The sequence below is a fragment of the Salmo salar genome, chromosome 08 (genome assembly GCF_965601325.2).
Source record: "Salmo salar chromosome 08, fSalSal1, whole genome shotgun sequence".
Taxonomy (NCBI): domain Eukaryota; kingdom Metazoa; phylum Chordata; class Actinopteri; order Salmoniformes; family Salmonidae; genus Salmo; species Salmo salar.
The window spans coordinates 30,188,174-30,199,902 of NC_138298.1; the positions used below are offsets into that span (position 1 = coordinate 30,188,174).

General features: G+C 39.6%; 1 long non-coding RNA gene across 1 annotated transcript; it reads right to left on the minus strand.

The window, feature by feature from the left end:
- Window positions 1–5,226: 5,226 nt before the first annotated feature.
- On the minus strand, window positions 5,227–6,120 carry LOC123744228 (uncharacterized). The gene is made up of 3 exons (XR_014393095.1): window positions 6,077–6,120; window positions 5,620–5,887; window positions 5,227–5,498 (listed from the first exon to the last, which is right to left on the minus strand). It is a non-coding gene; the product is annotated as an uncharacterized LOC123744228 (long non-coding RNA).
- Between the last annotated feature and the right edge of the window lie 5,609 nt (window positions 6,121–11,729).

The window sequence follows — 11,729 nt, forward strand, 5'->3', positions numbered from 1 at the left end:
CTTTCAGTGGGAACCCCGATGGTGTCTTTAGAACCCCTTACTAGTGGCTTTGCCATCTTTCAGTGGGAACCCCCATGGTGTCTTTAGAACCCCTTACTAGTGGCTTTGCCATCTTTCAGTGGGAACCCCCATGGTGTCTTTAGAACCCCTTACTAGTGGCTTTGCCATCTTTCAGTGGGAACCCCCATGGTGTCTTTCAGAACCCCTTACTAGTGGCCTTGCCATCTTTCAGTGGGAACCCCCATGGTGTCTTTAGAACCCCTTACTAGTGGCTTTGCCATCTTTCAGTGGGAACCCCCATGGTGTCTTTCAGAACCCCTTACTAGTGGCTTTGCCATCTTTCAGTGGGAACCCCCCATGGTGTCCTTACAAACCCTTTACCCAGTGGCTTTGCCATCTTTCAGTGGGAACCCCCCATGGTGTCTTTAGAACCCTACTAGTGGCTTTACCATCTTTCAGTGGGAACCCCCATGGTGTCTTTAGAACCCCTTACTAGTGGCTTTGCCATCTTTCAGTGGGAACCCCCATGTTGTCTTTAGAACCCCTTACTAGTGGCTTTGCCATCTTTCAGTGGGAACCCCCATTGTGTCTTTCAGAACCCCTTTTGAAACCCTTTCTGTTTTTGGTTGTTGAAGTGATTATCTTTGTTAGTTCCCTTTTCTTGTAGCGATGACATTGTGTTTGTGTTTTGGGAATGTAAAACTGACACATCCATTATGATTTGTTAATTTACATTAGTCTTTTTGATAACTAGTCAAAGTTTGACGGCAGACATAATACTTAAGTAGGGTAATTCGTTACCTGTGGTGAGGGTTGTTGACACAGGTTGACTCTGCTTTCCATTTTCCAGCACAGTGCAGACAGTGACAGAGTATTGAGTACCACATTGCAGGTCAGAGAGAGTGATGCTGGGTGAAGACGTGGTAGTGATGTGTGTTTCTGTCCCTGGACAGTGGTAGGAGATCTGGTAATGATGTTGGGTTTGGTCCAATCCTGGTGGCTGGCTCCAGCTAACAGCAGCTGATGCGGTGTCAACAGTTAGCTGTGCAGGAGCAGGGGGTACTAAGCAAAACAGGTTTTTACCATTTTTAGCTAATTTATTAAAAAAACAACAACAACTGAAATATCACATTTACATAAGTATTCAGAACTTCAGACCCTTTACTCAGTACTTTGTTGAAGCACCTTTGGCAACGATTACAGCCTCGAGTCTTCTTGGGTATGACGCTACAAGCTTGGCACACCTGTATTTGGGGAGTTTCTCCCATTCTTTTCAGATCCTCTCAAGCACTGCCAGGTTTGATGGGGAGAGTCGCTGCACAGCTATTTTCAGGTCCGGGCTCTGGCTGGGCCACTCAAGGACATTCAGAGACTTGTCCTGAAGCCAATCCTACGTTGTTTTGGCTGTGTGCTTAGGGTCGTTGGCCTGTTGGAAGGTGAACCTTCGCCCCAGTCTGAGATCCTGAGCACTCTGGAGCAGGTTTTCATCAAGGATCTTTCTGTACGTTGCTCCGTTAATCTCTCCCTCGATCCTGACTAGTCTCCCAGTCCCTGCCGCTGAAAAACATCCCCACAGCATGATGCTGCCACCACCATGTTTCACCATAGGGATGGTGCCAGGTTTCCTCCAGACGTGACAATTCACATTCAGGCCAAAGAGTTCAATCTTGGTTTCATCAGACCAGAGAATCTTGTTTCTCATGGTTAGAGTCTTTTAGGTGCATTTTGGCAAACTACAAGCGGGCTGTCATGTGCCTTTTACTGAGGAGTGGCTTCCGTCTGGCTACTCTACAATAAAGGCCTGATTGGTGGAGTGCTGCAGAGATGGCTGTCCTTCTGGAAAGTTCTCCCATCTCCACAGAGGAATTCTGTAGCTCTGTCAGAATGACACAGTCACCTACCTGACTAAGGCCCTTGCTCAGTTTTGGCTGGGTGGCCAGCTCTATGAAGAGTCTTGGTGGTTGCAACCTTCTTCCATTTAACAATGATGGAAGCCACTGTGTTCTTGAGGACCTTCAATACTGCAGACATTTTTTGGTACCCTTCCCCCCGATCTGTGCCTCGACACAATCCTGTTTCGGAGCTCTACGGACAATTCCTTCCACCAAATTGGTTGGTTTTTGCTCTGGCATGCACTGTCAACTGTGGGACCTATATTGACAGATGTGTGCCTTTCCAAATCACATTCAATCATTTGAATTTACCACAGGTGAACTCCAATCAAGTTGTAGAAACATCTCAAGCAGGATCAATGGAGACATTGTGCACCTGAGCTCAATTTCAAGTCTCATAGCAAAGGGTCTGAATACTTATGTAAAAAAATGTATATATATATATTTTTTAAATAAATTTGCAACAAATTCTAATAACCATTTTTTTCTTTGCCATTATGGGGTATTGTTTGTAGATTGATGAAAAGCAAAATATATAAAATCAATTTTAGAATAAGGCTGTAACGTAACATTATGTGGGAAAAGTAAAGGGGTCTGAATCCTTTCAGAATGTATTGTATAAACAAAGTTTATAGATTTCAGCACCAAACTGCATTTTGAGATCTGGGGAAATCACATATTGCCATTTTGATAACCAGAACTAATACTTAAGTAGGGTACTTACTTGTGGTGAGGGTTGTTAACACCAGTTGACTTTGCCTTCCAATTTCCAGCACAGTGCAGACAGTGACTGAGTATTCAGTACCAGGTTTCAGGTCAGAGAGAGTGATGCTGTGTGAAGATGTGGTAGTGATGTGTGGTTCTGTCCCTGGACAGCGGTAAGAGATCTGGTAATGATGTTGGGTTTGGTCCAATCCTGGGGTTTGGTCCAATCCTCCAGCTAACAGCAACTGATGTGGTGTCCACTGAGTCAACAGTCAGCTGGTCTGGAGCAGGAAGTACTAAGGGAAAATAAAAACATTATTGTCAGGGTTACAGTTTAACTCCAGATATACACTGAGTGTACAAAATATTAAGGATACCGGCTCTTTCCATGACAGACTGACCAGCTGAATCCAGATGAAAGCTAATGAATTTATTTAAAATTCACAGATTTCCTTATATGAACTTTAACTTTGTAAAATTATTTCAATTGTTGCATGTTGCATTTATATTTTTGTTCAGTATAATACGTCAAATGTGTTTCGATTTCAGTAGCTGTCTGTGGGTAAAATCACAGGGGAATTCCCCCCCGGAATACCCCCCCAGAGAGCAACCTCTGTCCAGTGAAGTGAAGTCCACAAAGCATATTGCATGTACAGTAACTGACAGTTACCTGACCTACAGCATGGTAAAGCAAGGTAATGCTTCAGAAATGTTCTAACCAATAAAAAACTACTGATTTAGAATCATGGAGAGTTATCGAAAGTCGCAAAGAAAACAGGAGCTGCCTTCACTATTTCCACTATTTCACCAATCCCCTCTGCATATAATACAGTGACACATATGATGTGGCTGTTGTAATGACTGTCCACGAGAATCCAAATAGGTCAGATCAGGTTTGCAATGAATAACTTCAATCAGACCCCCTCTCACCCATAGAGGGGAAAGGAAAGAACTAGGACGGATTAGCTCACTCCCTGTTGAAAATCAAATGAGAACATTCAGGCTCTCCCTCAAGATCCACCAAAGGAATGTCTTTGTTTCAGCAGACTTTTTCCCGCTGAAACTTTAAATCTTTCAAAAGCGAATACTGGAACAATATTTTGAAAGTAGAACATGGGGAATGGTTAGAGGTGATCTATTGGACACTAAGGTCATTCTGTTTGTTATTTTGTAATGTAATAAAAAAAATGTTATAAAGGAAATACTGTAACTTGGAAAGCATACCCACTACATCCTATGCGTTGTGCATGTAATATGAAAAATGCTTAAAGTATTTTTGTTAAGAGAGGGATGTGATTTAAGTAGCTCTAAGAGATAATTGTTTTTCAAAACTTTGCACAGTTACTAGTCACCGCCCGAAGTGAGAGCAGAGAGCGTGTCAGCCTGATGGAATCGCCCCCTTTGAGCAGAGTGTATAAATGGTGGGAAAAGAAATTAACATACTAAATCAGCTACACGTTTAAAATGGTTGGAACTTTGAACCTCAACATGAGGTGAAGAAAATAAACTCACTTCCCGGACAATCACTGGTACGGCTGATTAGCTGTCCTATTTAAGGTATCTTCGAAAGCTAATTTAAGTAGGACCATCTGCTACTCTGCTCAAACAACCTTTTTACGCTACTCTCATCACCCCACTGAGGATGCATCGATAAGGCTGGCTAGCTTATCTTCAAAGAAGCAACTTCAAGAGCGAATGGAAGGAAAATCATTTCTTTAGTTCTGTTCAGGACTGCATGACAAATCACCGGATACCGAACAACTACAGAGGAGAACAACAGTAGAAGACTTGCTGGAACCCTTTAACCCAATCAGAGCCTTAAAAGCGTGCCACGAAAAGGCCCACCTACCTTTCCAAGGCAGCCATGTCCACTGACAGAGATACATGGCGAAACAGGCATTTCAAAGAGGGCTGTGGTTCGTGTGCAAAGTTAATATAACCTAACCCCTCTGAATCAGAGAGGTGCGGAGGGCTGCCTTAATCGACATCCACGTCTTCGGCGCCTGGGTAACAGTGGGTTAACTGACTTGCTCAGGGGCAGAACAACAGATTTTTACCTTGTCAGCTCAGGGATTCGATCTAGCAACCTTCTGGTTACTGGCCCAATGCTATAACCACTAGGCTTTAATTAGCTACTAAGTAAATAATTAAAACAAAATCTGTAGTTCTGAAACATAAGTAAGGCTCAGGTTTTTGCAGATGCAACGAGGTTACGACTGTTCAGAATGATGATATGATACGAGGTTATGATTAATACGTTGACTGTTTATAGACGTGATAGGTAAAGACTTTGTTAGAGTTTAATTTGGGAGATGTTAGCTCTTTAAAGAACCGCTCTCGTGGTGCCCCAGATCCTAATGAGTTAATTGTTACGTGATTATTTTAATTGGATAACAATGAAACATAGTTCATTGATTAGATAAATAACAGTCCTCAGATTATGGCAAAGTCAAGTCACTACACTGTCCATGGTTCTGATTTGATGATTTTGAAAGGTCATGTAACTGTCTGTTACTGTACATGCACAGCCCTAGTTCTAACAACAAAACAAAAAATGTATTTGTAATGAAACAAAATCTCTCTAGTTACTGGTAATGAGATGATGAGCTGTAATTGGGGGAATATTTCTTACTAGTGCAAATTGTTGTAGAGACAGGTTCACTCTGTTCCCCATTGCTCAGCACAGTTGTAACACTAACAGTGTACTCGGTGCCAGGTTGCAGGTTTGAGAAAGCTTTGTGGCAGTCGTCAGTAATGGCTGCGAGTGGGATCTGTTCCTGGGATGCAGTGTGGATATGAGGAAGCGCTGTGGGACTTTCTCCATCCCTTCAGCCTTGGACCAGTGGAGAGTGAAGGAGGTCTCTTCCAAATGGTTTATCTTTAAATCTCTGGGTGGGACCACTGGAACAAAAATCAAGATTTGTTTAGAATAGAGGATGTGCTGTTTGAGACGAGAGTCCAAAAATGTCTCTAGTAATGAATGACTGATGTCTGAATAAAACCACAAGTTAGCCTACTGTACCTGTGGATAGGGATGCTGAGACCCATCTGCTTTGTCTTCCATCTTCTCCCTCTGTTGCCATGTTGAACTGGTAGTTTTCACCAGGTTTGAGGACTGCTTATTTCAAGATGATGCCCACGTTTCACTCTTGTTGAGCTTGTTTCACCGTCACACCCCCAGGTCACTCTGTATGTCTGTGGTCCTGTCAGCCACTGAGGAGAACTACAGCTCAGAGACACAGAATACTAATGTCAGCAGCAGGACATGGATTCACCAGGAGGTGGCATCACTGGTGAAGGATTAATGAGAGAGAGAGAAAAACAGATTTTATTGACAATAAAATGACTAAAACAAATGTATTATTCATCCCAGCAGTTAAGGGACAACAATTGATATCTTAGTAAATGTATCCTCTTAAATGTAGATTTAAATTAAATACTATGGTTTGTGTCAGTTTATTCTGTGTTTCCATACCTACCATCATCTGAGGACAGCATTGCGTGCTGGTCACCATAACAACTCTTAAAGTGTGGGAACAAAATAAGAATCAGTAATTTCTTTAACAACATGAAATTGTTACTTTGACAAATGTACAACAGATATTTTAAAGTCAAGACACGTCAACTGCTTTTGACATACACGTAACCTACAAATAAATATATATATATTTTTTTATTTCATCTTTATTTAACCAGGTAGGCAAGTTGAGAACAAGTTCTTATTAACAACTGCGACCTGGCCAAGATAAAGCAAAGCATTTCGACACATACAACAACACAGAGTTACACATGGAGTAAAACAAACATACAGTCAATAATACAGTACAAAAATAAGTCTATATACAATGTGAGCAAATGAGGTGAGATAAGGGAGGTAAAGGCAATAAAGGCAAAGGCAATAATAATAAATAATAATAAATAAAGGTAAAGGCAATAAAAAATAAAGGAAACACTTGAGTAAATGAGGAATACAAAGATATTGAAAGCAGGTGCTTCCACACAGGTGTGGTTCCGGAGTTAATTAAGCCATTAAATCATCCCATCATGCTTAGGGTCATGTATAAAAATGCCCAATTGCCCATTATTTTGGCTACCATGGCTAGAAGAGATCTACGTGACTTTGAAAGAGGCGTCTCAAAGGAGAATAAGGGCTTTAAAGGGTGTGTGTCTGTCGCCAGGTCTCAAACCAATGGAACACTTATAGGAGACTGGAGCCACGCCTGAGGCAGCGTTTTCCACCACAATCAACAAAACACCAAATTATGGAATTTCTCATGGAAGAATGGTGTCGCATCCCTCCAATAGAGTTCCAGACAACTGTAGAATCTATTTAAAGGTGTATTGAAGCTGTTCTGGCTCATGTTGGCTCAACTCCTTGTTAAGATACATTATGTTGGCAGATACCTGTATATTCCTTCACAGCGTTCCCACTTATATGGGCACTGAAGTTATCCTGAATGTTTTGCAACGGTGAAGGAGACGTGCAGTGTGCCAGGAAACAAACACAACTGCACGTTTCATTGCATTCTAAAAAATATAATTTTTAGGATAAAACACTGACGGTGCCGTCACACATTACAACAATAGTTCTGTTGATACTGTACCTGACCTAACTTTTCAGCGTCCTCAGAACTGTACTGTACAACCCTGAGTAATGAAACGAGATGAAACTGTAGCTACCTATCTTGTAATGGTAACCTAGGCTATCTTGTAATGGTAACCTAGGCTATCTTGTAATGGTAACCTAGGCTGTCTTGTAATGGTAACCTAGGCTGTCTTGTAATGGTAACCTAGGCTGTCTTGTAATGGTAGCCAAAGATAAAATAAATAAGCAAGTTTAGCCGACTTGATATAAATAAATTATAGTCATTATGTAATTAGGTTATTTCGTTGTCATTTTCATGTCGGTCATGTTTTAGGAAATTGTATTAGGCAGGTCATTCCTACAATGTGGTGCCTTTTGGACCTTAAACCTTTTGGAGAAAGAAAACTCATAATATATTTAGCAGTATTCTATCAGAAAAAGGACATGTCTGACTTTCAGAAAAACATATTGGTCAAGCTCAGGCACTTAATTATTTTAGATGCATTTTCCAACCTGTTAGGTGCATAATCCTAACAAGGTGGAATTTAGCAGAGTGGAAATGTTTTGGCTAAATTAGTCATAGTTTTGTGAGTGAGCAAGTTTGAGCTAGCATAATGGTGGACACTTGAACAGGATTTGAACTTCTCTATCAAACATTTTTTAACATTTAGAAATGTTGTTAATTTTCTCTGTTATTTAATCTAACCGGGAGACATGTATGAGTGGGTCATACAGACTAACATCATGAAACATGGAAAAATAGATAAAACTGAGTGTTTATATTTCTGTATCTTAAGACCATTGTTTTCCCACCAAAGAAATTATGACACTTCCTGAATGTGGTGTCATCTTAGGAAATGGTTATTTTCTTAAATGGAGACAAACAAACTAATAGGGTGGAAAGTGATATCAGGGACACACAGAACATCTTAAATACAATAATAATTAATGAAATAATACAAATAATTAAAAAATAAAAACATTATTGATGAGAGAATTTAACTAGGACTATAAAATAATGAAGAAAGATTCAATATTTTATGGCTTATATTTCTTGTGGAAGTTGGTGAACAACATCCAGGGATATGGCAAAAACACCATCCACTGAAGAAAAGTGTTCAAAATACATACGATTCCCTTTCAGGATAAATGTTTTTGTTTTTAAGGACCTTATATTTAAAGCCTTTTGGAATCCACATTTGAAACTAAATAAAAAGTGATATTTCCTGGAGACAGAAAATGCAACACATTGTAGAAATTAATCAGGCCTAGGCTAGACACCATTCCACCTGAACCTGGTCATGGCTAGATGGGATAGAGTTTATGTATAATTGACATCAAAGTTGCACCATTCTAACCCAAATGTTCCTACCTGCCCAACCATAGAGAATAATAGAGGCCTCTAGTGGCCAAAGATTAATGTTATTATGGGCAGCGCCATTGCGGGATTCCATCGGATTAATGTGGTCAACTATGTGGGACTTCCAACTTCACTGGCTTAAAAAGAAAATGTACTACTTTAAAATGAAGATACCATCATGGCGCTGCCCATGATTTCAGAGATGCTAAATGGCATAGATACAAAGATGAGTCCTCTATCTATCGCCATGGTCCAACCTCAAACTGCCAAAAGTGTAATTTTTACAGTTTTTACGCATCCGTTTTGTCCGGGTTGACTGGGAGCAGCTGCGACGGGAAATCATAGGCCATGTCTGAAATCTGTATTGCCCACTACTTACTAAAACTACATAGTGTAGTAATCGTACTACATACTATATAGAACGTACTGTTTAGTAAAACTGAATGCAGTAAGTAAATACCTGAGTGTGTAATGAAGATTCTCTTCCTCGAAATCTACCAAAGCCGAAATTAGTATACAATCCTGGCATTTAAAGTACTCACTCTTAGAAATGTTACATTATTTTCCAAATTTCACATAATATAAAACTCCCTATTTTCGCCCATCCTGACATGCCTACTAATTAAAAGCATGTATGGGTATACACAGAACAAAAGTAACGGAACTCAATTCTGCTTATAGCGCAGTCAATGACATGGCCGCCTTTCAAAGTGTGGAAGAAATACACTGTATACACTCGATTTCCTGTTGTTTCTTTCAACATAAGAATGTATTATTTTAGGATAAATATATTAATATATCGGCATAATAGATTACATATCAGCGTCAGATCGCTGTGTAAAAGAGAACACGTTTCGTAGACTTCTTTGTGCGCCCCCACCTTACTGGGCCTAGTTGGGTATTCTATATGTTTACCTGCCATTTATTAGCAAGAAGTTGAACATCGGTCTTATTATCTTCACGTTTCGTTGGGATAAATAAGAAGTGACGCCTAACGATCTGACACCTGACTTATATAATACAAATATTAACCTACCATTTCTCCTGCTATTGAGCAGTCTCGCATGAAGCTACATAAAATAGTTGTCGAATTTACTTTCTGTTTCTTACAGGAAAGAACTTGGACAAACAACCTCCCCCCCCGTAAAAGAAAACAGGACTACGTTTTCTAAGAGGCAGAGTATGTAGTTCTGATATTTGTCATTTTTCTGGTGTCAAATATTGAGCGTATACATCTTGGCATTGGCGTACGCCGCAAACTCTATTCTACATGAAAATATTTGAGCTCAGGGATGATTTCAAAGCAGTACAGAGACACAATAAAATATTAATTATACTCAGTGCGTTTATTAAATAAAGAGATTGGTCACAGAGATTAAATGACAGAACCTGCTCTTTCTACACCTTTCTCCCTTTCTCTTTCATCCCTCTCTCTCCCTCATCCTTTTTCTTTCCATTCCCTCTATTTATTCATACTTATTGTAGTTTATTTGGGAACGTTCACCACAATTAGAAATAATGTTCATGAGTTGTATTGATTTTTTATGTGTTCATTTATTGTCCTATTAACAATTGTTATTTTAAAAAGTATTACATTTTAAATCTTGTACATCTTGGTTTGTTTAATCTTTAACAGATGAGTCAAGATAGGTTTCATGCACTTTTCTACAAAAAAGAATGCTGAGATTCTGAACAAAGAATCAATCCACTTTTCTCTCCCATACTGTATAGTTGTATCATTATGCTTATATGAATCAGAGTCCTTGCAGCAATAATCCGTATATTCAAAAAGCTCAGTGATTGCAGTGCTATATTACCAAACACAGTTCAGTGCCTTCAGATAGGATTCATAGCCCTTATTCCACATTTTGTTGTATTACAGCCTGGCTTCAAAATGAATAATAAAATAAATCTCACTAAACTACACACAACACACCATAATGACAAAGTGAAAATGTGTTTTTAGAAAAGTTTTCAAATGTATTGAACGTACAGAACTATCAAATTTACATACGTATTCACACCCCTGACTCAATACATGTTAGAATCACCTTTGGCAGGGATTACAGCTGTGAGCATTTCGGGGTAAACTGCCAAGAGCTTTGTACACCTGCACTGTACAATATTTGCACATTATTCTTTTTACAATTGTTGGCCATTGCTGGAGAGCCATTTTCAAGTCTTGCCATAGATGTTCAAGCCCATTTAAGTCAAAACTGTAATTAGGCCATTCGGGAACATTCAATGTCCTCTTGGTAAACAATTACAGTGTATATTTGACCTTGTGTTTTAGGTTATTGTCCTGCTGAAAGGTGAGTTTGTCTCCCAGTGTCTGTTGGATAGCAGACTCAACCAGGTTTTCCTCTAGGATTTTGCCTGTGCTTATAGCTATATTCCATTTCTTTTTATCCTAAAAAACTCAGTAGTTCTTTCCCGATGACAAGGATAGCCATGACATGATGCAGCCACCACCATGCTAGACAATATTAAGATTGGTATACAGTTGTGTGTTATGTTGGATTTGCCACAAATTTAACGCAGTATCATATCTGACCTCATACAGTATCATATCTGATCTCATAAATTACCATATCATATCTGATCTCATACATTACCATATCATACCTGATCTCATGAATTACCATATCATATCTGATCTCATAAATTGCCATATCATATCTAATCTCATAAATGATCATATTATATCTGATCTCATAAATTACCTTTAACTGATCTCATAAAGTAACATATCATATCTGATCTCATACATTACCATATCATATCTGATCTCATAAATTACCATATCTAATCTAATAACAGCTCCTTTTGGAGTTATTACAGCTTGATGATGTCATTGAGCAGCACTTTCTTAGGACATTTCTTTTCATCTTTTTAATAACAGAATGTAGAAATGTACCCAGGAAGGTTGTGGGTGGTGGAGAACAGATCCCCTAATGCCGCGTTCAAAACACCTGGGAACTCGGAATTCTCTGACTTCAGGTCTTGCAAACTATCACGGATTACAAAGGGAAACCCAGCCGCGAGCTGTCCAGTGATGCGAGCCCACCAGACGAGCTAAATTCCGTCTATGCTCGCATCAAGGCTAGTAACACTGATCCATGCAAGCGAGCACTAACTGTTCCGGAGGACTGTGTTCAAGCTCTCTGTAGACAGTGTGAGTAAGACT